Raw genomic sequence first — 26,963 nt, forward strand, 5'->3', positions numbered from 1 at the left:
AAATCCGCGCGTACGCCGCCGCGATTTTTGGCGTCACTCGCGCTTTTCCGCGCGCCCGCGCTCGTCCGATGACGTTCGTACGGTCGCTCGTACGACTCACGTAGTAGTCAGGTGTGAAACGCTCACGGGCGCACCGCCGCGTACACACGCGTCCGCGCCATCACCCACACAACGGAGTGGCGCGGCGGGCGCGCGCACGCGCACCAACACACTCGCAGTTTCGCGACGTGCGAGCACGCACACAACCGCGGATTCGCGACGCGCGTGTGAGAGACTCGACGCGAAACACGGATGTACGAACGCACGCACGCACTCACGTACACTGTGCACGCACGGCACATACACGCGCGCAGTGGGAGGCAGCATCGCGCGTGATTTCCTCGAGAATCCTCGCGATTCGCGGCACCGGCGTCGTCGCGCGATCAAAAAAACACGCGTTCATGCGTATCGTGGCCGAGTTGAGGTTATCGCGGGAGAAGGGTGAAGGTGGCACACGTAAAAGTATCTCACGCTACGCACCTACGTCACGAGCCGCCGCTCGTAGGTTAATCACTTTCGTCGCGGCCGGATTTCGCGGGAACGCGGCCCTCCCCCCGCCTGTCATGGCGGATCGATTTCCTTCGGCCCGATCGCGAGATTTCTCGCCAAGTGGACCCGGTGAGTGGACAAACGGAGCGCGAATCTTGCACCTCGGAAAATCCTCGGCTCGCATCGCACTCGGGTACGCGTAAATTTCAGAGAATGCATCGAGCGCGTCGCGACGAACTCCGCGATAACCTCTAATTGTTCCCGCGGTTTCTGCGCGCTGCGACAAGGAGCGACAACTTCGCGCATGTGAAAGCTCCCGTGTAATTGACATTTTTACTACATCTTAATATATTTATAGTACATTTACAGCACATTCCGGCGTGTTCCAGCGTATTTGCGATACATTTTATAATACTCACACTGTACGTGCACATATACAGGGTGTTTCCTCTAACTGTAGCACTTAGAATATCTCCGCTTCCTTTGATGATATGAAAAAAGTCAAAGGACGAAAATTGTTCGATTCGAAGAGACTAGTACTCTGGTAAGAAAATTATTTTTTTTAATGTGACCTTTCACAAGATATCAAGGTCATGAACATGTTTTTAAATGAGATGGTATATTTTCCTTAACGAAATGATGTAGCTTGTAAAAAAACAAATTCAACCATACAGAATATGTTGACCTTCAAATGACTTTGAACCACAAAAATCACGTTTAGGAAAAGAAACTCTATTTATTGTATGTATAACTACAAAGATATACCTTTTTTACAGATGTTCGAAATGATCACCGTTTACTTCCATACACTTTCGAATTCGATGAATAAACGATTGTTTTACGTTTTTGAGAGATTCAGGAGTAATTGCGGTGCACGCACGCTGAATTCTTTCTCGCATATCTTCAGGTGTTGTCGGAATATCGCGATAAACTTCATTTGCACGGAACATACTCAACGAATCATTTCCTGATCGCTGGATTGGACGTGGTGGAAGAATTTCTTGGCCGGCTCGATCACCAGATCTTACGCCTCTTGATTTTTTTTTGGGGACACCTAAAAAATTAAGTTTATCGCGATTTGAAGGTCAACATATTCTGTATGGTTGAATTTGTTTTTTTACAAGCTACATCATTTCGTTAAGGAAAATATACCATCTCATTTAAAAAAATGTTCATGACCTTGATATCTTGTGAAAGGTCACATTAAAAAAAATAATTTTCTTACCAGAGTACTAGTCTCTTTGAATCGAACAATTTTCGTCCTTTGACTTTTTTCATATCATCAAAGGAAGCGGAGATATTCTAAGTGCTACAGTTAGAGGAAACACCCTGTATATCTCTGTATACACTCGCAGATAAGACAATCTTGACTTTACTATGAGTACAGACTCTTGCCGATGATAAACATGAGGCTTCTCCTCTTTTGTAGGTTTCCTCCATCTTTCTTCGCTGAAACTGTCCACCCTTTCGTCCCTTACATTTTCGATCCGCATCTGCGAACTTGCCTTCGATGTCTGACGAATGTGCTGAAGAGGAATCCCTTTCGTGTACCTCACAGACAACCGGAACTCTCTGAGTGAGTTCTATTTTTCTCGATCACACATCTATTGCTATACCGGTTACCTTTCTCATTTCTCGCGCGTCTCACTTCTCGCTCCTCGCGATCCTATTCGCGCGAGCATGTTGTGCGTGTGCTTTGAGTTCCACCGCGCGCACTCGTCTATCGCGAGTCTCGCGGCACTACGTTTTTATATAGATTCTTAGATAACGCGCGAATCGCGATGCTCGCCTGCATTCGCACTCATTCGGGCGAGAAGAAGAGAAGTATTCAGCAAGAAACAAATGGTGTTCTTTAATCTGAATCATTTCATTTCGCTTGCGGCCGCGAGCGATCGATCCCGCAAAAGAAATCGCTAATTAAAGCGCAATAGAGGGCTTTTAATCAAAAAGCTGCAGGCTGACGTTAGTCGTGGTGCATTATCTTGGGGCAGTAATGTACAAAGGATCATCACGAACAACGTGGTCATATTAAGATCTCTGCCTTTTCTGGTATCTGCTTGAATTATCTTTTTCTTTCGAAACATCGCCGAGGCAGAATTTACGTATCAATTTATTTTAATAAGACGACTCGGACGTGGCTGTATCGTCTGCGAATTTAAATGACATGCGCACAATCGGGTATATAATTATAATGACGAATATGTACCGCGTGAAGCTACGGCGATATTTTCATGGATCGAGATGCTCGCTGAAAATGGCTGGGGGGCACTTCGATACTTCGACGCGTGTGTATCGCTGGCGGGCACGTTTAGACGAAGAAAAGTGGTTTCGCGGTCACTATCGAGCGATCGTTACTCGTAAATTACGCGCAGATTAGTGATTTACAGTCGACACGCGGGTACATACCGCACGGACCAAGTGTTTCAACCTGAGGAGGGCCGAATCCGTGGCGCAATCGGCGTTGATATTTTCCGCGTTTGCGTGCCAGGCGTAATTAATAATTTCATATTCTGAAATAGGCAACACCTACCACGATTTATTACCCTCGCGTATTTTCCACGATCGCCGTGCCATTTCGCAACGCGCAAACATCACCAATCATTCGCCGAGAAAGTATATAAAATATATTGACAAGAAAGCGTTAAACGAAATCCTTCCCATTATGCGCGAGAGAAAGGAAAAGTTTTACAACCTAACAAACAAAATTTTCCCGCAGACACGTTAAATATCACAAACATAACTTCAACTCCGCTACACTTCCAAGTATCCAAGTTGAAGAAAAGAACTACGAGTCGAACAAATTATCGGGAAGAAAATTGCTTCGTAATGGAACAGTACTTTCCATCTTTTTCGTAGATCGATTTTTTTCATTTAAAGGTTAAAAAAAGGTAAAAGAAATAGAGAGGCAGAAGCAGCTGGCAGACATTGTCGAGCCTGCATTCGGGTATCCGCGATTCCACGCGTCGCACGCGCGATTATAGCCGTCCGGCCGCGAGTGTGCGACGCGCATCGATCGCGCCGTCGGCGATTGCACGCGCGCGACCACGCGTATGTCAATGTCTCTTTTCTTTTTTCTTTTTTTTGTGCAACCCTTTTTTTATAACCGCGTGGTTACGGTGAATTGCGCGTACTTAAGTAACGCGCGGCGCGCGCGTTGCGTGTGAACGTGGATCGCCAGACCGCTCTCGCCCGTGTTAATTTTTGCTTTGCGCGAGCGTGCATGCGTGCGCAAAGTGCGTACGGCCGGCCGGTCGATCAGTCGTATCGGACGCACACGCTCGGTGACGTCGCCCGAAAGTGCATCCTCGAGCGAACGAGCGTGTGCGTTATTAGGTAACCCCGAGATAGCGTGCCGTCAGGGTCGGAGATCTCTCCTCGTCGACGATTACGGAACGCGGTCCGGTGACTCGATTTATTCTCTCACCTCGCGTCTACGCGTTCAGGATTTACTTTCGATACGTTTTGATACGCGCGTTACGGTCGTCGTCTTCCGCGGCGGGAAATATAGCAAGGAAGAGAAATAGGAATGGAAATGGAAATGGAAAGAAATAGAAAAGAGAGTACGAGGTAGCGGAAACTGGCACTGTTACGCGCGCGCGCCGCGGAGAGAGAAAGAGAGAGAGAGGAAGAGAAAGAAAGAGAGATAGAGGAGGAATTAAATAAGAGATTAAAATAGTCACGCGCGTCGTAAACATTGCGATTTAAACGGCTAAACGTTAATTTCATGTCCCGTTTGCACTTGTACTTGAGTATCGCGGAAATACGAGACACACGGGCGTCCCGCGAACGCGTTAGTAACTGAATACATAGCGAATGTGAATACGCGCGCGGACAACATTTTGCCGAGCCGAATTTCGCAATTTTCGTCTTTTACAATGGCAAGCCTTAGTCTCTCCCGTAACTCCCTCTGCGCAGGAAAAACTACTTGTCTCGTCGTTTTTCGTAAAAAAACGCAACGTAAAGTTTCGCTTATGTGACGTTTAGGTCGTATCGATGCGTGTGTCTCGTCTTTTGCCGCCAACGTTCTCGTCGTTTGCGAGAGGGACAACGCGTCGTTAAGCTAACCGCAGAAACTGATACGGATCGAAAGCACGAGAGCTTACAAGCACAAGCCTTAGAAAAGAGAGTCTATGAAACGAAGGCTTAGAAAATTTTCAACAATTTAACGACTTTCGCTCATCGCGATACCGTGCACTTAAGCATCGGCTATGAATAGTGAATAGAAAAGTTGCTAAAAAGCACTTTCCAGTCCGATTACCGCATTAATTATTTTGCCACAGCGTGCAATCGGTACGCGTGCACGTGTCGTTTACGGCGTCTCAATTATTTACGAAGATTCTTTCGTTTCTCTCTTTCACGAAAAAAAAAGAGAGAAATTAATGTTCGCTTCTCTGGTCATGTCTGCGCATAATCCGGCGGCGGATAGCATCGACCGAGTGCTTTACTAAGAATTTCAGAGGATATCCCACTAACCTATTTATAATCTTGCGTATTGATATGGTGACCGCATTGTGGCAGTAAAATTGGGATCCACGTACACGCGTGTACACCGAGCGATATCAAATTATCTGACGCGACATTTTCTCCTTTTTTTTTCCTTCACGGATTAAACGTCTCGCTGCGCGCCGGCGTGAGATAATGTGCGTAATCTAACGAACGGTTTCTACAGTGTATATAGAAATAGCTATGCTTATTGCGCTTATCACGTAGCGCTACGTATTTATTACTGCACCTGCCATAATATCGTTAATAAGTGCCGCTCGGAATTGTTTTCTTTCAAACCGACCACATGCCGGACGCCAATTAAATTAAAAATTGCCAATTTAAAACAAGTGGCGCTCGCTTCAAAGGCGTGGCAATGATTTTCGAAGCGTGAACGTGGTTGCAGACTGCCAAGACGCGACTGGCAAGAGATGTTTGAACATGGAAGATTCGAAACAAGAATATCACGAAACCGGAACTTTCACGAAAATTTTCGTTTTAAGCAGAGACTTGTAGAATTCCGTCGTTGAGATCGCGACTTTAGAGTCATCTTTCTCACTTATCCACATCACATTGTCGAACGTTACGTAAAAGGAACTATAGCATCGTCACAATAGACGAATAGAAGGTATCCATCGCGCAGGTATCGATTCACATATCGTGTCTGCAGTTTTTCAAGAAATTGAACAAACAACTGTCCGTGGGAAGAGAAGTAGGGCGCAATCGCTCCGTTAATATGAGTATTAAAATATATTATATGCTAATCTGTAACCCCTTAGATGACCTGTCGAGAGAGACGTTGCGTAATGAGTACCTTGCGATATTTTTATATAAATACGCACTTTTGTTCGTGCACAAATATAGCGAATGAGATAAACAGAGAAAGAAAGGGGGAAGAAAGAGAGAGAGAGAGAGATATTTATGTTATTTAATAAAATCCGATTCTCACCGGATGGGTCAAATCAGATCGCGAATCGGATAGTCGGTTGCATCGCCGCGTAATTCGACAATATGAAAGTTTAACGAGAAACATAACGAGTGCATCAAGTGTTCGATCGAATAAATGAAGCGCATACTTAACGAACGTGAGTGCTCCGCATGCGCGGAATGTATTTATTTGCGAGCTAAAAATATCCAATTTTCTTTTTTATATTTTGGTATTTTATTTTATGCGGTATTTTCATTAAAGAAAAAAAATAAATTCATTGCAATCAGCGCGGAACTCGCAATAATATCGCCGTCCATAGAATTTGCATAGCTTGCTGGAAAAACAGCTTTATTTTTTGATATGTAAATTACTCTAATATGTGCTTTTGGCATAAATCAGTTAATCAAACGGGACAAACTCTTCCCTGTTTCTTCCCGCAAACGTTGAAATTTATCCATTTTAGTCGTCAATTAACGCTCGACTTGGCTAATCTGTAATTGAACAATCACCAAAGGAACTAGCGTTACCTATTCTGTACATTTCGCGGACCTTTTGCGGATGCAAGCAGGCCGCCGCAAAATAACTGTAAATGTATTCCACCACTTTGTGGCGGCGCAATGGAGATACATAATTTTTCTCGTTGCTCAATCGTCATAAATTATCTCATCCGATAGTAATAGACGCATTGCGTAACGATATTCATTACTCTGCGAATAATGGCCGCTTCTGAACGCAACTTTGCCGATGTAACCGATTACAGCCGCGCGTGTTCGCGTCTTTCATTACGCTACAAAGTATAATATATACAGCGAGAAAAAGAGAGAGAGAGTTTTGCTTGCGCGAGAGACCGAGTCGCGTTCCAAGTTTTTTCGTTGCGTGGCAGCGTTCCGATGCGCTCGATCGATACGGGATTTCAAGAAACAGCAGGAACTTTTCCGCTTTACAAGCCGTGTAATCAGACCTCGACACGCTATATACATAAGTAATACATCTCGTCGTGCGTACATAGCAGCCCTTTTTCTTCTCGGTAATACGCGACAGTGGGGGCAAACTCGTTACGGCTCGCGATCCCTATATCACGTTATTCCGTCCTCGGAAAGCGCGTTTCCCGAAAGCAAAGTCCGCATATTTCAGCGCACAGAACGCGCCACGTCGAGCGGATTAAATCACGTGGATCCATTTGTTCGAGTAAATTAAAAGGGAATCGTAAAGAGAAGACTGAGATCGGTGCGTAAAGCCCGCGAGCATTCTTGACGGCTTCGATAGCAGTCAATTAAGCGGGAAAGTCCTTGCTTATTGTCATACCGCCAATTTTTATCGGAAAATATTAATAAAATTCACTGGAGGACAGACTGGCGGAGCGGGGATGAGATGTTTTCGAGTGGGCGGAATCATCGGCGCGATGGATCTCAATTAAAAGTCCCGCAATTTGTTTCGGTCGGCGCAAAAACATTTCGCTCAGGAAACGCTGGGAATGAAAGCCGCGCGCGTGCGCCCGTGATGCGAAGTCACGCTAATTAATGGGTAGCACGTTCGGTATTGTATAATTCTATTTACGATGTATGAAAGAGAAAGAGAGGCAGAGGAGGTGGCGGGTGCAATTGCGAGCGCACAGTACATACACGCGTACGTCATATGGCGTCGCCCGTGCCAATTTCTACGGGCCGATTGTTTAAGTTTCCATTTATCGAAATGTAACACCCGAATGAATGCGCGCGCGTACGTCGAAAACGCTTTTTAATGCGACGGATAATCCGGACTGGTTGTTGCCGCCATCGTCGCCGCCGGCGTCCGATAAACGCGCTATCATCAATCAGCGAGACCGAACGGATTATTAATCGCGCGGTCAAACTCGAGCGCGCTGTTTTACACCCTTAGCACGTGGTGATCGTTAACGTCTCTTATGAGGGAACGAGTTCAGTCTGAACGAGCTTCGCACGTATATCGTGGATTTTATCTCGAAATGTACATGTGTTATTTATACGTTGTGTTCTAAAGAAACGCGAATTAGGAGTTAAAGAAGGAAGTTATTCTTTTAAATGAAAAATGAAAAACCGTTCAAATTTGTCGGAATAATTAATTATAAACGGACTTTGCGTTTATCGTTAGAGTGACTCGAAACACGAACGTAGGTACATATGCTTTCTGCACGTAGTTTATCACTCAAGATCGTAATCGTTCAACCGGCGCGCCGATACGCGTAATTAATTGCAAAGTCACACAAGGGACTTTAGCGTTAAAGGTATGCAAGAGCCGACTTTAGATGAGGTCTTTCGTGTGAAGGAACGCGCGAAAAGGGTGGCAGTCTGGCACGGCAAACCCGGAAATACGGAATTTCGGTGACAGCGCGGCCGAAAACCGGATATACCTCGCGCGACGTTCCTCCAGTCCGCGTCCAGTTTCCAGGCAACGCGTGTAACGTGCAACGGGGGGTACAGGGGGTGCCCAACCGTCGCGTTGGCCTCCAATCAAGCGTTAAGAGGAGGCCACCAACTGTGCCGCGGGACGTCGTGGCGTAGAATTTGCAACTATGCTAATAAGAGGCGACCCAAACGGACAGCTAATGGCCGCCGGGGAGAAAAAGGACGAGGGCCGGAAGCGCACAATGAATTCGTGAGGTCGCGGCAGCGTTGAGGCAGGATACGAAGGACGAAGAGGAGCGGGTGGCGAGGGCCGAGGACGAAAGGGCGCGGAAGGGACATCGGAGAAGCGGAGGCGGACGAAAGAGAAGGAGGAGGATGATAGTGGAGGCCGAGGGGGATGAGGAGAGCGACCACGGATCAATCGTAGCCTTCCGTATTCCCTGCCGCCCCTCGGTCGACTTTCAACCCCCGTTCTCCTCCCGCTACCCCTCTGGTTCGCTCCGTCGACTACTACAGCCGACCGACTTGCACCCCCTTGCAACTCGCCTCCTCCTTTCGTGCCCTCCGTCCCTCTCTCCGATCGTGCCCTCCCGCACCCTCCCCCGTCCCCCAATCCCCGTTATCCCTCGGTCGCCCTTATCCTCCGCTTCTCCTGTCGTCACCCACCCCCGCATCATCCCACGCGACTCGCACGAAACCATCAACCCTCGACCGCCGTCGCGTACTTGCACCGACGTGCACGCGTCGTTACGCAGGCCCAGACCTGCCGACCAGACACCAGACTCTCTTCTCTCCTCGCTCTCGTGCCCTCCCCGCGCTCTCAGTACTTTCATCCCTTTTATCCCTTCGCCCTCGGCTTTCCCGTATATCTCTCTCGCTCGTTTGCATGCGAATCGCATTTTCGTTCTGGCTTTCTGTCTTTCACCCTCTCTCTCTCGTTGCCTGTCTGCCTCCCTGTCTCTCATCATTTCCCCAGCCGTCGCGTCGGAGGGCGAAGCTCGCGCGGCACGGAGTAGGTCAGTGGCGTGAATGATCATCAGCATTCGCGGGAACAGGCGGACGAGCCGGGCGAGCTAGCGAGCTTGCTCGTGTGCGTGTACTCATTCGTGTGTACGCGCGACGCGTCGCACCCTCGTCGACGTGCATTCACACCCCTGCGCGACTCGTCGTCGCGCCCACGCTGCTTCGCTTCGATGATCGCGAAGCGGAAGCTTCTTCCTCGCGACAATCGAGGTAGCGAAATTCACGTAACCGTTTTACCTCTCGACCAACTGTTGGATAATGCGTTGAAAACGTATGTTTCTGAGGAGATGAATTGAAAAATGAAAATCGAAAATGAAGATCGAAAAACGAAAAAAAAACGGTTTCGTAGAGTTGCATTTCCGATTCATGATATTCGTCTTTAAATTTACTTGGAAAATTTAATCGGCACTTTTCGGCACGTTTCGACTGTCAGCGCGAAGCGTAGATTCTTAGGAATCGTCTAATTGCGTCTACGTTAGAGGATATGATTCTCGGTAACACGTGATCCCGTTAATCTCGCGCTCACGCGAACTCACTTTATCAAGATGCGCTGCTTGGAAATTAGCTACTGCGTCAAGATGGAATCTACGCTGGAACATTTGAACAATCTCGCACCCACGCGTATCCGCTGCCTCGATTTCACGGTGGCTACGGGAATCTTCTAATTACGTCTGTATTGAAATATAGGGATGTTCGATATCATTAATTCGCCCACGCGACCCTTTCCCTTACTTCGTGTACTTCGTAGAACTTTCATTGACTTTCGAATTCCTGTATTTAAACGCCTGTACTACAACGAGATTCTGATATATTCCGATATATCGTAATAACGCGCGTAACTTTTAGAAACACTCGATCGCATTTAATCCTTATTGCCGACTCCCAAATTTTCAATTTTGTTTGAGTGAATTTGAAATAAAATCCCGATGAACTTTTCAATCGTATGATCGTCGAGGTTTATTAATACGATTATTAATGCTAAATTACATCACTAAATTACATGATGTTTTTGCCAATATTTCGGATAGTTTGTCGTGTGTGGCTGTTCGACGTCAATAAAATCTCGTGCAATTTCGATATTTCTCGCCGTTACCTAACTCACGCCGCAGCGTATCCGCGCGAGTGGATGATGTGTGCGCGGAATTGCACCGCGAATTGCACGAGTTTCACGGTCCCGACCTTGGAGCGGTTTAACTAGTTTTCGCAACTTCTTGCACCGCTCGTGCATTGCGGGGATCATTTTTGCGGCCGTGTGCCGCGTGTCCGCTCGCCGATCGTAAAATTCATCGATCGTGAACGCGGTGGCCTTCCACCGCTAATTCGCAATGGCGAGCGATCGCCATTAGCTTCGGTCGCGGCGAGCGCGAAAAAATCGCCCCCTCGGTGCCGCGTTACGCGGGCACGGGTTACGTAAGGATACTTCACGGTGAACGCACGAATTAAATGTACGTATTTGTGGAAATCGTACAGCGCGATAATGCCACTCGCGAGAGAGAGAGAGAATGGAATCTAAGTGTTTCTGTAACTGACGTAATATTATAATATTATCGCGTTTTCGCAATTGTCGCGAATCAAGTTTTCATTTAGAAGCAAGGGGCGAGCGCGATTAAGAATTCCATGCTTCGTGAATTATCGCGGAAACGCGAAACATGAAGCGATTTGTAGATATCCCATTGAAATTTTTTATAATACATTGAAATTTTTTATGATACTTAATCTGTGCCCTTTTACGCACTGTAATTCGCGCGTGTTACGTAATCGAGAGCCGAATCCAGATCGGACGGGCTCCGCTAGAGGATTCCGCGGAGATTAAAGTCCAATGCCTCGGATCGGTGCTTCTTTTCTTTCCTGGTTTTTTTATTCCCCTTTTTTGCCTCCACCTGGAACCCCTAACGGCGGCACCGGCGTCAAGTCAGCCGGCGCTTGGTTTATGGGGACCGGAGTCTACGTAGACGTCCCGCGATCCAACCTTACCCAACCTCCAACCCCCTCCTCCGTCAGCCCTCCGGCCTTTCCTAGCTCTAGCCTAGCCTAGAGCCGTGTAGAAGTGCACTCCACTACACCGCACGGACGTCTGCCTAGTATTGATCCTCGACTCAGCTACTGGCTACCTTCACCCACTAATAATTCTTGTCAGTCTCCCGCAGGCGTGGCGATTCAGGCCCACCGCCCGATTCGTGCCCTTCCTCCGTAGTCTGAGATGTCGGTAAAAAGAAAAAAAGATGTCGGATCGATTAAAAGTCGCCGGTTATGACGAAAGAGGCCGCACGTTTTTCATCACTCGCGCATAATCGCGCCGCATTGGCGATTAGAGTAATTTCTCCGGAATTCCAACGCCCGATACGCGATCTTCGCTTTATCCATCTCGGTTGTGTATACGTTGGTCTCTTTTTAACATGTACGCGTTACGTATCGAATGGCGCCAGATCGATTCCACGTCGAGCAAACGAGAGAAACTCGCTTGGCGCTCGTCTGCCACCCGCTCCGACTCGCTTCGTTTCGTCGCGAAGCGTGACACGCTTCTGCGACGTTCACGGTCGCGAAAAAAAGCGGCTATAAAAAAGCCGTCTTTGTCTCGTGAGCGTGCGTTTTCCGCGCTAATTAATAAGCGCTCCCGCCTTGCAAGAGCATCGCGAGATCTTCATGAGCGTGCCACGATCGACGATGGATCGCACGCGGACATCTTGATCGTCTTCAAAGTGCGGGCTTTACTTCCGGCTTACTCCATGCTCAAGTCTATGTTAGAGTCAGTATATCGACGCCTTTCATAAAAAAGATGTGAGCACGCGGAGCGTGCTCTTCGCATCGGACGCGTTTACGATGGTCAGGCAGAAAATCATTCACGACGATGACTGAATTCATTGAAAATCAATGAAAACAATTCATCAATAAAAGTTAGTGCAAATAACACTTGTATTACATTATATTCAAAAATTATACACAAGAGATCACAATTTTGAGGGCGGCTGTAAACATCCGTCTGTCGTTACTTGACTCGCTGCTCGGCAACGTCACTCTGATGCCGGGGTTGACGCGTCGATGTGAAAAATACTCTCTCGGTGCCGAGAGAGTGAGTATCGATGGTATTGAGATAACGCGTGCATCCTGCGCTTTTAACGCTCGCAGACGACGTAGTCGGCGGCGTCGCTTAACGACGCCCGCGCCGACGTCGCGACGCTGAGGCGGTCTCGGGATCTGCGTCACGGCGCTGCAAAATGTATGCCTCCCGGTGATAAACGGAGCCAAACCACTCACCCCGTGAAGCTCCGTAGAACGCATCTTCACCCTCTGCCCTTTCTCCCTCGCCCTTTCTGTCTGTCTCTCGCCCTCTTATCTCTCTTCTTATCCTTTCTACTCGTCTCTATCCAGCAACGTGCACGCAGACATACAAACATCCGCGTTTCAACCCCCGCGCGCCCTCAGCTTCCTTCGTCCCTTTTTGGCCCTATTCTTCGGACAACGGTATGCGATTCGCGTTCATCCAGTTTCACGTTTTATTATCTCGCCCGTTCTCGAGAACGCGCGTCGCGGCTTTTCCGCTCCCTTTGTTACGTTTTCGTCCGTTTGGTCGATGAACCGTCTTACCCTCCGCCAACCCGCGTTCCGCGTCTCTGTGCACAAGCGCCCGCCGTCCCGACGCGAGCTGTGGCCGGGATGTTGCCATTGTGAACCGTGTTCGTACGTCGCGGCCACTCGTGCGATCGGACAGCTCCCGATAGCTTCCGATAGCTTGTTGCTGGATTATATTGTCGGAGAGATTGCGTAACTTCAGATTCGAGGTCGCGCTTCTGGTCATCGCCTGCGTAATTCCTCTTAAACAAAATTTGTTTACATGTGATATAGCGATACGGGGATAATTAAATTTCTACGATGACATAACATTCGTGTCATCCTTTTAATCAACGCATAAGTCACGCGCAATGTATCCCAGCTTGCTCCGGATCAGATGTATTCCTTTGCTCCGCACTCCCTTTTTCGGACCTGTCAAAAATAACAAGGCTTCCCTGATAATTCGCTTTCGATGCTTGCCGCGGGGTGATTACGACATGGGATCGCGCGTCGAGAGCGTCGTCGCGAAACGGATCCACGCGCTCGTCGTGATTGCATGCACACGCGGCTGCTTATCGTTCGCGATACAACTACGTTGCTGCGACCGAGAGAGAAAGAGAAAGAGACAGAGAGAGAATGACAGACGCGCGGTAGGAGGTACGGACGAACGAGAGAGAAAGAGAGAGCAAAACGGAGAGCGAGAGGGAGAGAGAAAGAGGGAACCATACATACATATATATGGGACACGTGCGCGCACATATACACGTGCACGCTCGCCGCACCGTGGTGCACCGTCGAGAGGGAGTACAAACGGCTGAAAGCGAAACGTAAACAAACAGGTAGCTCTTTATCCAAACCAAATAGCGAGGGGGCGGCGAGTGAAACTGCGGCGCGCGCCGTTGGAAGCCCGAGCGAGCGGGCGAGCGCGCGGAAACTTTCTTCTCCCTTTGTTCCCCATTATATTTCCGCATTACTTTTTTAACGCGCCGTTAAATACCCGAGCTGCCGCGAGTTCGCGGGAGAGGGTAGTTTTCGAGCGGACGAGAGAAAAAAAGGAGAACGGGAGAAGAGAGAGAGAGAGGGAGGAGGATGAGACGCCACCCTCTTTTCTCTTCGTCGACAACCGCGACAACCGCGGCCGCGAATCTCTTCCGCGTAAACACGCGCCGTTTATCGCGTTATTCCGCTTATTCGCGTCGTCCGCTCGTTAATCTCTCGCACCGATTATTCTCGTTGTAACGGTATCATTTTTACGGAATTAAAATATGCTCGGGAGTACACGCGGGAAACGGGTGGCGATATGCGCGCGGCGGCGCTGGGGATGAATGAAAGTCGAACAAAAGCTCGACGGCGAGGCGAGAATGCGGTTTATCAAAAAAATCGACGATGCTTTTTATTAAAAGTAAAAGTAGCGGAAGAAAGTCTGTTTTTTTTATTATGCGTGTAACAATTCATGCTTTGTAAAATAGTACAATTCTAGATGTAGACATACAATGAATTAATGAATCGTCTTGAAAAAGTTTCAATAAATTCATTAATATTATAATTAATTACATTCTATCCATATTATATCGATATAAAAACCGATTCATACATATTTATGCAGATCTGTACAAAAACGTTGCATCTCACTTATCAACAGTTTAATTCGCAGACAGACATTCGTACAGTTAACAAATAAACATAGATTTCCGCATCTCGTAATTTAAATCCCTCCGACTTTTTTTCATCTAAGTATCGTTATGTTTCTCGATGTTTTTCGTTTATAACGAAAATCACGAGAATGTAAGAATTGACGAGAAGCAGCGGCGGGCGAGAGAGGGAGGGAGACGGAGAGAAAGAGACGAGAGAACACCAGCGTTTCTTACTGCTGCGTTGCGAGATGGCCGCGCAAGAAGTATCGATTATACCTAGAACAAAGCCCCGCCGAACTACAAAGGAAACTAGTCTTGTCTTTGTAATCGAGTCTCCGCGTAGCTGCCGCGCCGCGGTTGAGGTCGCGGAACGAACGGTGCGTACCTGCCTGCCTACTCGCTAGGAGAGTAAATGAGTAGGCTACGGACAGTTATGAATCATCACGCGAAACAAATTTCACGGTAGCGCTCGGCCGACGACGACGGGACGGTCGAAGGAGGCATCGCTCGCTGAGGAACGTCGTCGCGTGGATAATAAAATCAGTCGCTCGAGAATGGCAGTCGAAATCGGAAAGAGGGACAGAGAGGAAAAACTCCGCCAAATTAATTCCAAACTGTACAGTAGGTATGTGTGCGTGAGGGCAGGGGCAGGTGGGAAATAAAGTGGAAGAAACACCGGACAACATGGAAATTGCGGAAAATTTTAATTCTTCCTGTCTGGTTCTCCATTTTTCTGTTCGTCCGCCTTGTACGCCTTCTGGTCCCGCTTCCTCCGGAGTTCGTGCCTTTCTTGCTCGCGGTTAAAACGCGTTTTTGAATTCTTAAAGCTGCCCCAAGTTAGCGGAATGAAGCGACGTACGTGGAACGAGCGCCGGCTGAATTGCGCGCAATTAAAGTTACCGGCGCGTAATTGACGTTGATGCGTAATAAGCGTGAAACTCGCGGCTGTGCACACTTCGTACGTTTCTGCTTGAGGGAGAAAAAGAGAAAGACGCCGGTCCTTGACGGACTGCGACCGGCAAATCGGCGCGAAATCGCAAAAATCGAGGCGTTCGCCGTGCGCCACTGAACCGGCACCGGGACGTGATCGACCACGTAGTGCAATAATATGCCGATAATACGTACGATTGTTTAACACACCGGCGTGCCACGCGAAGTGTCTCGTTGATGGCGATGCGTGATATGCACGCCAACAAGTCCAGTCTCCGCGCGTTATACGTTCATGTTTTACGTTTCCGTTCACGCTGTCTGGCCATTCGACGATCGGACGATCTGTCGTACATCCAGGCAGAGAAAAAGAATCGATTGAAACGAAGAAAACCGTCTGAGAGGAAGCCCCGATATCGAGTTGATTGAACTAACATCGCGACAAATGGTACAAGTGTTTATTTAATCTAGTCGATGATTACGTTCGATGGAAGCATATTGACGAGCAGAAATGCCGATAAAGGCGGCAATTGGCGTTTCCGTAGTTCTAGACTACAAATAATCAGAAATAACGGGGCACGCGTACGCGCCACCCGCGTGTCCCGTAATTTCCGTAATTCTGCGGAATCGCGAAACCGGTCCGGTCGGCTTTTTCGCAATAGCAATTCGTCACGGTCGCTCGTGATTCGGTAACCACCTCTCGGATGAATCGGCTGGTGCTTCAGACGCTCCCGCGAATCGAGGCGTCCGTGACGGAAAATCATCGATTTGCATGTTGTTTCAAGTACGCCAATACCTTATCTTTGTCATCGCCGCAGCTGCGAAGAATCGACGTTAAAAATACTCGGAACAAAGGCGCAAAGATACCGATATCCACTCGTTCTCGTCATTCCTAGCCTTAAGCCGTTTGTTCTCGGTTCTTGAATCGACGTCGAGTCGCGCACTTGAACGGATACGCAATTATGCAGCTATTGGAGTATGAAAATAGTTTCTCCGTTGTCGGGCCCTCGTGCCGAGCACCTTGAATAATTCGATGCGCGACCGGAGTCCCAGTTTCGCAAGAGCGGCGCGCATACAATTTTTACGGCCTCACTGAGACGGCGAACGCGAAAATTCCCCAGCGATTACAGTCGCGCTGCAATTTCGTGATTAATGTATTACTCGGAGAGTCCCTCCTCCCAACCAGATTTCGCGAATTACAAGACAGCGGCAAGCGATTAATTCTTTTTAATACCTACATCGATTCCCGTGCAAAACGCGATTCACGCGACGAGCGAAAACCGAACGAAGATGCTTGAGAGGAAACGCCAGGCTGGGAGCTACAGGCGGCCGAAGACCATCCAGTTTTTACCGCGTTTTAGAACGCATAAATAGCGTTATATTGACCTGCACGCAGGATGTCCGACCGCCGCGCGGCCTTTTTGCCCGGCTAATAATTATCATCGTCTTAGGTGCACCGCTGGGGGAGGCTAGAGGCTTCTCAACGAAGCGGAATTTTCGCCCGTGGCTACTGTGACCGGAATGTCAGCCAGAAGACGAGAGTAAAAGAGAGAGAGAAAGAGAAGAAGAAGTAGAGCCATTATTTTTTAACGTAAAACGGTTAATCCTGACGCGTCGAATCCATCGAGAACGCGAGGCCCTCGAGGTCTTTCGAGCGGTGATGTCGAATTAAGGCCACGTCTAACGACGTCCCGACCGTGTCTCGAAACGTATTATTCATGTAAGAAAGTAGCACGCTGTCGAGAGGATTAGCCAGAATTCCCTTGACGACGAATCAGCTGCCCTCATCCTCGAAGTGAAGTAGAGAAGTTCGATTAAAAAGAGTACTTGAAGTTTGAGTACTGCGCGAAAACAGGAACCATCGATTTAGTAAATACACGGCGAACAGTTGAATAATTTGACCAATTTGTGACGATAAGCAAATAAAACTTAATTTTAACCGGTGAATTTATTGCGCAATCAATTTACGTGCGAGAGAGACCGAGTTTTAAATGTGATAAGCTCGCCATCTTCTTCTTGCGCTTAATCATCCTTGATAGCTACCCCATCGACCGACGCGGAGTACAACGCTCCTAAAAATCCGCTCGATTGAACTCGTCGGCGATCGCGCAAAAACAGGACGTGCTTTCTGCTCCCCTGTCGTCGGCCGGAAGTCGTTTCCCGCGTCGGAGGATCGACGTCGCGCCGCTCTGGCGGCCGTTTTTCCGCGGATACGCGCGGACACCCAGCGGAAAATCCCGGCATCGTGGATTCCGTAACGAGAGGCGGACGAATACGATGGATTCGCCTAGGTCCGCTTTGGAAATCATCCGAAGCGTGCGAATCATGCTTCGCGGCAACGCGTTTCGGCATGGAAAGTATCTGATCATTGGGACATGAAAAAATATTGTAGATCAAAAGAAGGGTGGATTTTGTTAGTATTGCCCTGCAGGTGTCTTCTACACGATTTAATGGCGAGGAGAACGATGCGAGTTAACTCACTAAGAGCGAGTAACGATCGAATTTTGGCGAGGGAATACTCGCGATGTTCTCCAAAACATCACCTTAGTTTCAGGCGCTAAACGAACTCTATCTCATGCGGAAACCTCGTTTCTTTTTCAACGATGAGAGTTACATTTCGTAATTATATCAGGTGCGAAGTGATTAAAAAGGCAGACACCGTTGTTCAAGAACAAACTTTCTCTCCGGCTGGAAAACAGCGCTCGCTGCCTGGCTAATCCACCTAATGTTGCCGGGATATTTCTCTCTCTTTCTCTCTCCCTCTCGCTCTTTTTTTTACGCAACTTTGGGGCGAAAGTTTTTTGAGGGCAGTGTGTGGTTCTGAAAGGCTCGTATGATAATGCGCGGCTTTTTCTACCTTTTGGACCGACTCGCGGGCAACTCTGAAGTTTGAATTAAAAAACAAAAACAAAATAAAAGAGAAACGAAAAGGCAGAAGGGATAATGATAACGTTGGCGGGCTACCCTTTGTATGTGCGGGGTGTTAATTCCAAGCTCCAAGGTCGCTCACGAGCTCGCGCGCGCATCGCAAAAGAGTTAATTCGCGTACGGCATTCTCACCGCGCGAGACCGTTCGCGGGATCGTTTCCTTTCCGCGTGAATAGCACGCGCGCCGCAAAGCGAACGAAGGCGTACATCCTCGAACGCGCGTGCATCCTCGCGCGAGAACGCACATCTCCGCACGCAACATTAGCTATTCAGACGCAACTCGCGGTTGAGCCTGGTCTTTCAGTCGGACCCCCATCGTCAGACGGACGGACCCTGATCGCCTCTATAACTCGCAGACTGTCCTTAAATGCGTCTTGATCGCTTTGCCCCGGGCGATTTCGCGAGGACTCCACAAAACGTGAGTCTCTAAGTCGAGAATGACGCATGGAGCATAATCGGATGATGGAGCATCAGATCGCTTCAGTGCGACGCGAATCTCTCGCACGCAAACGTGATGTCTGCAAAAGTACATATAAGTATGCTAAAATGATTAATCTTACATTTTTTAAATATCATATTTATTTAATGTCGATTTTTGAATGCACTGTTTTCGAAGAATAAATTTAGTGAACGTGGAATATTATGATATGACAAATCAAATTGGTATAGCAAGATCATTAGCTCGACCGTGTCGATTTAAAGTAGAGTTTAAATTCTAGATGGATCGTTGTAATTATAGATATATCAGTGGCTGTCCTCGCAATGCGTTGTCGCATACCGAGAGGGAACAAGTAGAAAATTCTCCAAGACAGCAAAAAAATGCTCGCGCGCGCAGATAAACAGTGATAGAGAGAAAGAGAAAGAAAAAGAGAGGGAGAGGAGAACGTGCATTCTCGCGTGACTCCGTACACGCTCGATTAAACGTGCATTCACGATCGATCAAAGGTCGATCGAAGTCGACCACGAACTGAAAACAGTAGTCACGAGAAAAGCACGGGGAGATCGGGAACTATTTGCTCGCCTCTGTAAATATCTGCCTGCGGAACGACTTCGGCAGGTCTCCGTTGTACGTACACATCGCCGACTTGTACGTCACGTGTATACGCGGTGTTCCAGAAATCATGCGTTTCTTCTGAGCGTTCTAAAGAACGTGGTTTTCGAAGTGGAATCGTGCTTTTGACAGAATTTTCGATGTCTAAATTTATCGTGTTAACAAAAGAGAGATAATAATAATATTACTGCTCTATCTGTAAAAGAGATTTTAATATATCATCAAGTTTCTTAAACGTGCATGATATTTTAGATTTAGATAGAAATATAAGACCATAAAGAGAGAGGAAGAAGAGATAATTTTATTTTTATTACTTTATCTTTCTTTACAGACCCGGATTGGATTTGTAAACTTGAATTTTAATTATGCCTTCTACGCAATGTAAAGTCTTTCCCTGTGATTTTCTAAACAAATTAAACAAATGACGAAATCTCGTTGCTTTTTAATTTAATTCTAATGATTGAATATACACAATTTCTGGATTGCTGGTATAATGTCGATGAATGATTGAAGTGCAGGTTGCCTGTAGGTGGTAGCAGGCACATAACTACCGTGCACACTGTGTATATTCGCGGCTCGGCGAGCTCGATTTTTCCGCCGGAGGAATGCCGGCTTGCATCTCGCCAATTTTCGAGAGATTATCGCGCCCCAAGACCGTGCGAACCTCGGCCACGGGCGAAATTAGGGAAATGGTTGATGCACGAGTCCGCTTATTACCTAGGCTCATCGATGACGATATTCATGGATAATTGAGCAGACGCGCATAGGACGTATACGTATAGTTCGCAAATCTCTCTCAATAATTATTTTATTATTACCGCGATATATCTATATCATTTGGCAATTAGGTGAGGTTCTATCCAAACCGACAATCGTTATCAATAATATCAACAGTTAATCTTAGATTTCGATTATCTATTTGTATCCTCCAAGTTTTATTTATCAGGTCTCTTTCTGTTCGATTGCTTATAATTCAGAATTTAGTCTATTCAAAATTCTGTTGTCGTTAGTATCGTTCAACGGACAATGAATAATACTTGCATTTATGAGCAATTAATTCGACGCGCAACGTTCCAACATCCTTTCGTTGCAAACTCTTTCGTCGTGCGATTCATGATACATACGTGTCCTCGTTTCGATCGAGCGTCGGTTAACGTCGCGAAGAACAAACGCGATTATTCCCTTGCGCCGCAGAGGAGAAAAATGCAAAGGGCGCGCGCCGAGCATCCTCCACCCCCGATAAAAATGAGAAACGCGATAGGGGCGGTTAACTCTCTTCCACCCGCGTGCGCGTAGCACTCGCGGCGATGTAAATGCCAATCGAGGGGCACGGCGAGTCGAAAAGCGACCGCCAAGAGGAGAGAATCGACGAATCTCGATGCGTCGAGCCGCGGTCGAGCGGTGATCCCGCGGGGGCGTTTAACGCGTTCGAAAATGACCCCGGCGGTGGCAGGCCCGGGGGTGAGGCAAGGCGGGGGCGGGCGGTTACAAAGGGTTAGAGAGCCGGCTCGTCGACGAGGGCGATAAAAAATTTATTCGACGATCCGTCGGCGCCGCGCCGCCGCGTCGCTGGCGTCGCGAACAGAGGAAAAAGGAAAACGAGGCGGACGGGGTGGCAGGGGACGAAGAACAAAGTAGCAATACACCTCACAAAAAGAGCGCGATGACAGTGGAGAGCGGGACGGGAAAGGATGAGGGAGGTGGGAAAGGAATAACGGTGGATGTGATAGTGGTAATTGCTGGATTATCGAAAGCAATCTGTGCGTTTGACGTCTCGCCCGATGCCTAAAGCCGCTGGAACGGCTCTTTCCATCGCGATTTAAGCGGTTTGGATTCCGAAGACCGCGACTCGGTACTTTGATGAGACTCGGTCAGCGTTCTCGCATCGATCGAATTACTGAAACGCGTGTAAAACGCGACGGACACGATTCCCTATCGCGAGGAAGACGCTCTCGCGGGATGACGCGCGCGCGCGCTCGAGCGAAGGGAACAGGTAATGCACTTTTAAAGCTTGAATTAGATCGACGCGCGCGAACAAAAGGCATTAGGGGTATTTGCATGGCCGATACGCGTGCATAAATGCATTTGCATATTTACGATGTATTTACGTTCCCGCGTGAGCGCACGTACGCGCGCGTTCGGGTATCGCGCGGGTATCCGCGCGAATGCCGCGATAATGTCGCCATCGACATCCGGGAGCGTCGCGGGTACAGGAGCGGAATTAAAAAGCGCCGCAATAAAATTCGTATCCCGCGCGATGTATTCGCATAGATTGCAGGTGCTTCCAGGAGCAAAGAGAGGAAGAAAACTAGAGAGAGAGAGCGAGAAAGAGGATGAGAGAGAGAGAGAAAAAGACGATCGTTACGATTACGTAACGGCGTACCTCGGCATCGCGCTTACGCAACGGCAAAAATTATGCAATGCTCCAGCGAAAAGTCTGCGTTTGCAACTGCGAAGACGCACTTCATGCACGCGAGACCGAGCACTCGCAAGCGAGTATTACGCACGAACATTGTAAAAGAAATACCACGCAGCCGGCTCGTTCAAATCACTTCAACTTCAATGTTCGTCCGTTCGCGTATCGGAGTATATTGTAGTGTTAGCAAAACTCTCCTTCCATCCGCGATATCGAGTAACAGATTCTTGAAAAATCTTTTAAGAGCGCATTACATTCGGAGAATCATTTCGTTCTTGATACGCGAGAGAATCTTTTCATATCCCGGACTAACTCGGAGTATCGCTTAATCTCCGTTTGAAATTCGATCCAGCAGCGTATGCTCGCTCCTCCACTATCTTGCAACAAAACGCATACGGACACGTGACACGTACGAGCGGCAATCGATGGTCGTCCGCGATACGATGTTCGAGGTCGTACGTGATACAAGCGGGGGCGGACGCAGCTAATCAACGAGAGATCACGATGAGTGGTCCGCGATCGTGCTTCGCGCGGAATCGTCGAATTCGGTAATCGTGACGGTACTCGTCGCTGCCGCAGCGAGTATTTATGCATTTACGCGACGGTATCGTGCACCGCTGTCGTAAAGTACCGGTTGTGGCGGCCGCACTTTGGCGGCTTTAATTCGCGGTACGCAAGCGTGTACGTATATACGTTCTCCTCGTCGCCGGCTTACGCCTCGCGGTGCATCGCGCGACGTTACGTGCACGCGCTCGCGTGTGCGCGCATGCAACCGCGTGAAGGCTCTCCTCCTCCTTCTCCTCCTTCTCCACCACCTTCTCGTCGTTCCGTGACGAGGGACGTTTCGACGACGTCGCGTTTCCGACAAGCACGAGCAACATGCGTGCCTACGCAAGATTAGCGGAATGAGTCTGCACACACCGGTAATGTCGTAATGCAGTCGGCTCGGGCTTCCGAGCCGGCGGCTTCCCGAAGAATCGCGCGGCTCTTATTAGCTCGAAATGCTAATTACCAGCCTCGGCGCGCCGTGCCGCGTAACTTGAAACGAGGCAGAAAGGAAAAAGAAAGACGTACAAACGAGGCAGAAAGAGTGCCGACTGATTGACAGCCGTGGCTCCCGCGATGGATCGTCGTCTCGCCGGCGAACGAAAATTTAATTGCAGAAAAAATTTATTCCGTATTATATTGCGAGAGACGCTGTCCTGTGATAAAAGTATCAGGGACTGTTGAATTGCGCTTAATTATTCATACGGCTACCCGTTCCGTTCGTTCGGTGGGGAGCAATTTCGAGGGCGACTCGCTGCGAAAAACCAATCGTCCGTTCGCTGTTCGGCGAGCCGCCCGTTGCGTGCGTTGCGTGCACGCCGCTCTCGCACAATGGCGAAACGACCGGGAATGGGCTGACCAACCCGTTGTCGCAGCTGTAACCGCGATTAGCATTTAATCCCGTTTTCGGTGTTCACATACTCGCGACTACGCGCGAGGGAGAGACGCGGATCTCCGCGCACGGAAGACTCGCCGCGCGCAGAGAAATGGTTCTTATGGAGAAGCTGCAGGAATGTATTGTATTATACATAACGTCCACCATGGTATTTCGAGTCTTGCCCGCGGCCCGCTTTCGGAGGTTTAATCGCGCACAATTTTCGAATATTTCGGTAGAAATGCTACCGAAATGCTCGCCGTTGCCCATCTCACCGTTTAATTCGCGTTACGTTATTACGTGTTGCCCTTTCGACGCCATACGCGATTAATCAAAGAACAGCGAGAATATCTACCCATTTTGGACAATAGTCCAAGTCAACATTTACATTCGCAGCGAAGTCAAAGAAAAATTGTGTCGTAATAAGTTGCAGATTACTTGACCGGCGGTACCATCTTTGGCTCAATCTGAAGATGCGTTAACGCAAGCGATCCCGGTTTCTACTATCGCGCACGAACGAATAATTAGAAGCTGCATTAAATATTCGAAACATGTATTATGTGATTAAATCTCGCGGTGCTGGTTATTTCTCTTCTCGTCGATGAGAAGTTTATTATAATCGAGCGATAAGTTATTGATTCATGTATTGTACATCATTGTAATCATCGTACACATAAATCGGCGCAATTATAAATTATCAATCAAACGTTCGTGTCGAGAACGCGAGTCTCCTCAAGGCGATCGGGAGATAGAGAGAGACAGAGAGGAACGAGCCATTTTGCCGCGCGCACTCGCGCGCGTAAAACTCGTAAAAATTAATTCCGATTGGCATTTATGTAACGATAATATCGCGCCGAGTTACGTAAAGGCGCGCGAAAAGCGACGCTTCGTTCGAGGGGGAAAGAAAAAATTAGTTAACGTCCGTTCGTTCGTTCCATTGGGACCGTGCTTCACGCGCGAGTTGCCGGCCGCAGCCGCGAGATTTTTTTCGATCGACACGCGTTTCGCTCGATAGAGGAGAAGCGTGCGGACACAATCGGCTCCGACGTGGACACGAGGCCTTTCTGGAGTCCGGCAGCGCTAATGGCGAGGCCACTTCGAGCGAGGAGAGATAGGATCTTCGTTATACCTCTCCCTCTCCCCCTCTCGCCGTCCACCTTCGGCAACGTGCGTGACAGCCGGTCGGCTCACGCATGCAGGAAGGCACGCACGCACGCACGAATCGTACACTGGCACGGTCGGTGTGTAGTTAAACGCCAGAAATGTGCGTCACGCCAGCCTCCTCTTTATGATGTGGACTGGCGGCCGGGAATCGCGTTTGATCCTTCCGCGCGCGATTCCTTCGGAATCCGGCGCTGGCGAAGATAAAAGCGTATTCGCGCACGTGATTCGCGGCCGCGTGATTCGTCGTAATCGAAGCAGCCGCGCTACGCGTGCACCCGCGCATTTACGCATTCACGTACGCGCGTGTACACACATACACGCATTTACGCGCGGCGTAAGGTATTAATTATGTCGTGATTCCTATATACTCCTCTTGCTCGCGGCGCGCAATTAGAACGTTGCGCAAGCGACGTGCTCGCGCTAGATTGCGCAACGCGGAACGCGCGTCGGTGCTCGTTTCGATTCCCGCTTCTCGCGCGGCGAAATTTCGGCGACGGCTTCGGCCGACGACCACGGCGTATTGGCGGAAGATATTAGAGTCGAGATAGAGCGAAGGGACGTAGACCGGTCGATTAAGTTTGATCCGATTTGCGTTTCTCGCACGGCGATCGATCGATCGCTCGCTCGCTCGCTCGCTCGTCGGCTCACTCGGCGAGGCCATTAGCGCGCGGACTTAATCTGGCATTCAATTTTCTGACGACAATGTAAAAACGGTATAGAGACAGATAGATAGATGAGTTTAATTATCGCGGGACGGATATCCCGCAGGCGTGTGCATGCGTGTGCGTGTGATGCGACGCTGTCGGAGACGTGGCGCGATGACACACACGGAATTAGCGCGAATGATAACGATGTAACATTTTTTTTCTAGCTCCTTAATTATATACCTCGATTGTTGGGTGAATCAACAATGTACACGTATAGATTCTGGCTACATGTGTGCTTCTCACGTTTTTATATTGCTACGTATATGACAAGATGTACAAAAACTGTAAAATGTCTGATTGATGCAGATGCATTTTCTCGGGAACGTGATGCAACACGTTCGACGTTCTACGGAGTCACATATTTTTCTTTCATTCTTACAGCCCTCCTGTAACCCCGTGACGCAATAGTAAATCGCGTAGATATGAAATACTCTATTTTTGTCGCCTAATCAATTATCGCGTACAGATTTATCTCTCTGTGAGATTATGACAGACCTCTTCGCGTGGCGGAGTCGATCTTGCAAAGTCGAAAAAAATGAGCGAGTCGAGGAGGAGTGCCAAGCACATTCATGGGAGCCGCGATACCACGTGGCCAAGCAGGCAGTGGTCATTAAAACAGGCGACCGTGAAGTAATCACGCGATGTCATCGAACTCTGCGATTATTCTGAGATAAACCGACGGATTTCATGCATCCCAGGAAGGGTACAAATTGACGTGTCTCATCTTACGGATCGTCATTTTATATTTAAGGAACTAATGACTTCCCCTCGTAGAGCAGAATGACACAAGTTTTCTGTTTCTCTCTTTCTCGTTTGCGCGATACGATCGTTCGAATTTCAAAAATTTAGCTGTGCAATCAATCCGTAATTGCTCGCACGTCTGACTTATTCCTGTAATTCTAGGAACATTAAGAATATCTTATTTCTTGAATAACTTGAATAGCGCGATGTATCTTTGGTTGTCACTCCTCTATTTCTGACGTAATTATTTATTTGTAGATTAGAAAAACAGAGTGCAAAGATAGGTACACATATAACAATCATAACGTTCTCAAAATGTCCTCTTTTAATCACCTAAAGAGCCGCAACCACTGAAACCGTTCCATTTAAACCTTCCATTAAAAATTCAGTTTCGGACGAGATTGCGCGGGATAATCGCGCAACGCTCACTCGCGCGGCAGATAATAATAAAGCGGCGTGCATAATAACGATAATGCGTGTGTAATACCAATTCGGCTTTGAGCAAACCTCGTTTGAGCGGCGCGGGTATTAGGAGCGGGATGAACGGCGACGCTACCCTCGCATCGGAGACTTGATTTACGTGGGATTGGGAGTCATGCGGGTACTGGAGGAGCAGCTCTCCACGATTGCCGCGGGGGGAGGAATCCGCGAACATGGTCGTGCAAACACGTACGACGGAGCTTTAGACGTAATGCACACGTTGTCCGGAAACACACGCACCGTCGTGCTACGTGCTCTCCTCTTAGGACGATCCGCCTTTCCCCCGCCGACGGGATGGAGGAGGAGATTTTATGATAGCCGCTTCTTGCGCCCCCCGGCCTTTCGTCCGATGTCCTATAAAACGCTATCACCGTGCATGCACGACGTAGCGTTTTTTGCGTTGCGCTCGCGGCTAATTGCCGACGTTACTTAACAACGCGCTTAAATTAAGAGCGATGCCGTGTGTTCCCCCATTCCCTTATTTCGGGAATCGTTCGGCCTTTCGCATTTGCTCCTGTTACGGATACTTAAATTTAATCAAGCTTTTCGGGTATTTTTGTCAGTTTCACTTTGCATCGCGACGGTTGTCGATATTTCACGACACGTGTGTCGCTCGAAGTGA

At 48.4% G+C, this 26,963-nt stretch overlaps 1 long non-coding RNA gene across 1 annotated transcript; it reads left to right on the plus strand.

Moving 5' to 3' along the window:
- Positions 1 to 65: 65 nt before the first annotated feature.
- Positions 66 to 6,193, plus strand: LOC105287553. The gene is made up of 2 exons (XR_003406543.1): positions 66 to 848; positions 1,958 to 6,193. It is a non-coding gene; the product is annotated as an uncharacterized LOC105287553 (long non-coding RNA).
- Positions 6,194 to 26,963: the final 20,770 nt, after the last annotated feature.

This window comes from Ooceraea biroi, chromosome 5 (genome assembly GCF_003672135.1).
Source record: "Ooceraea biroi isolate clonal line C1 chromosome 5, Obir_v5.4, whole genome shotgun sequence".
NCBI classification, from domain to species: domain Eukaryota; kingdom Metazoa; phylum Arthropoda; class Insecta; order Hymenoptera; family Formicidae; genus Ooceraea; species Ooceraea biroi.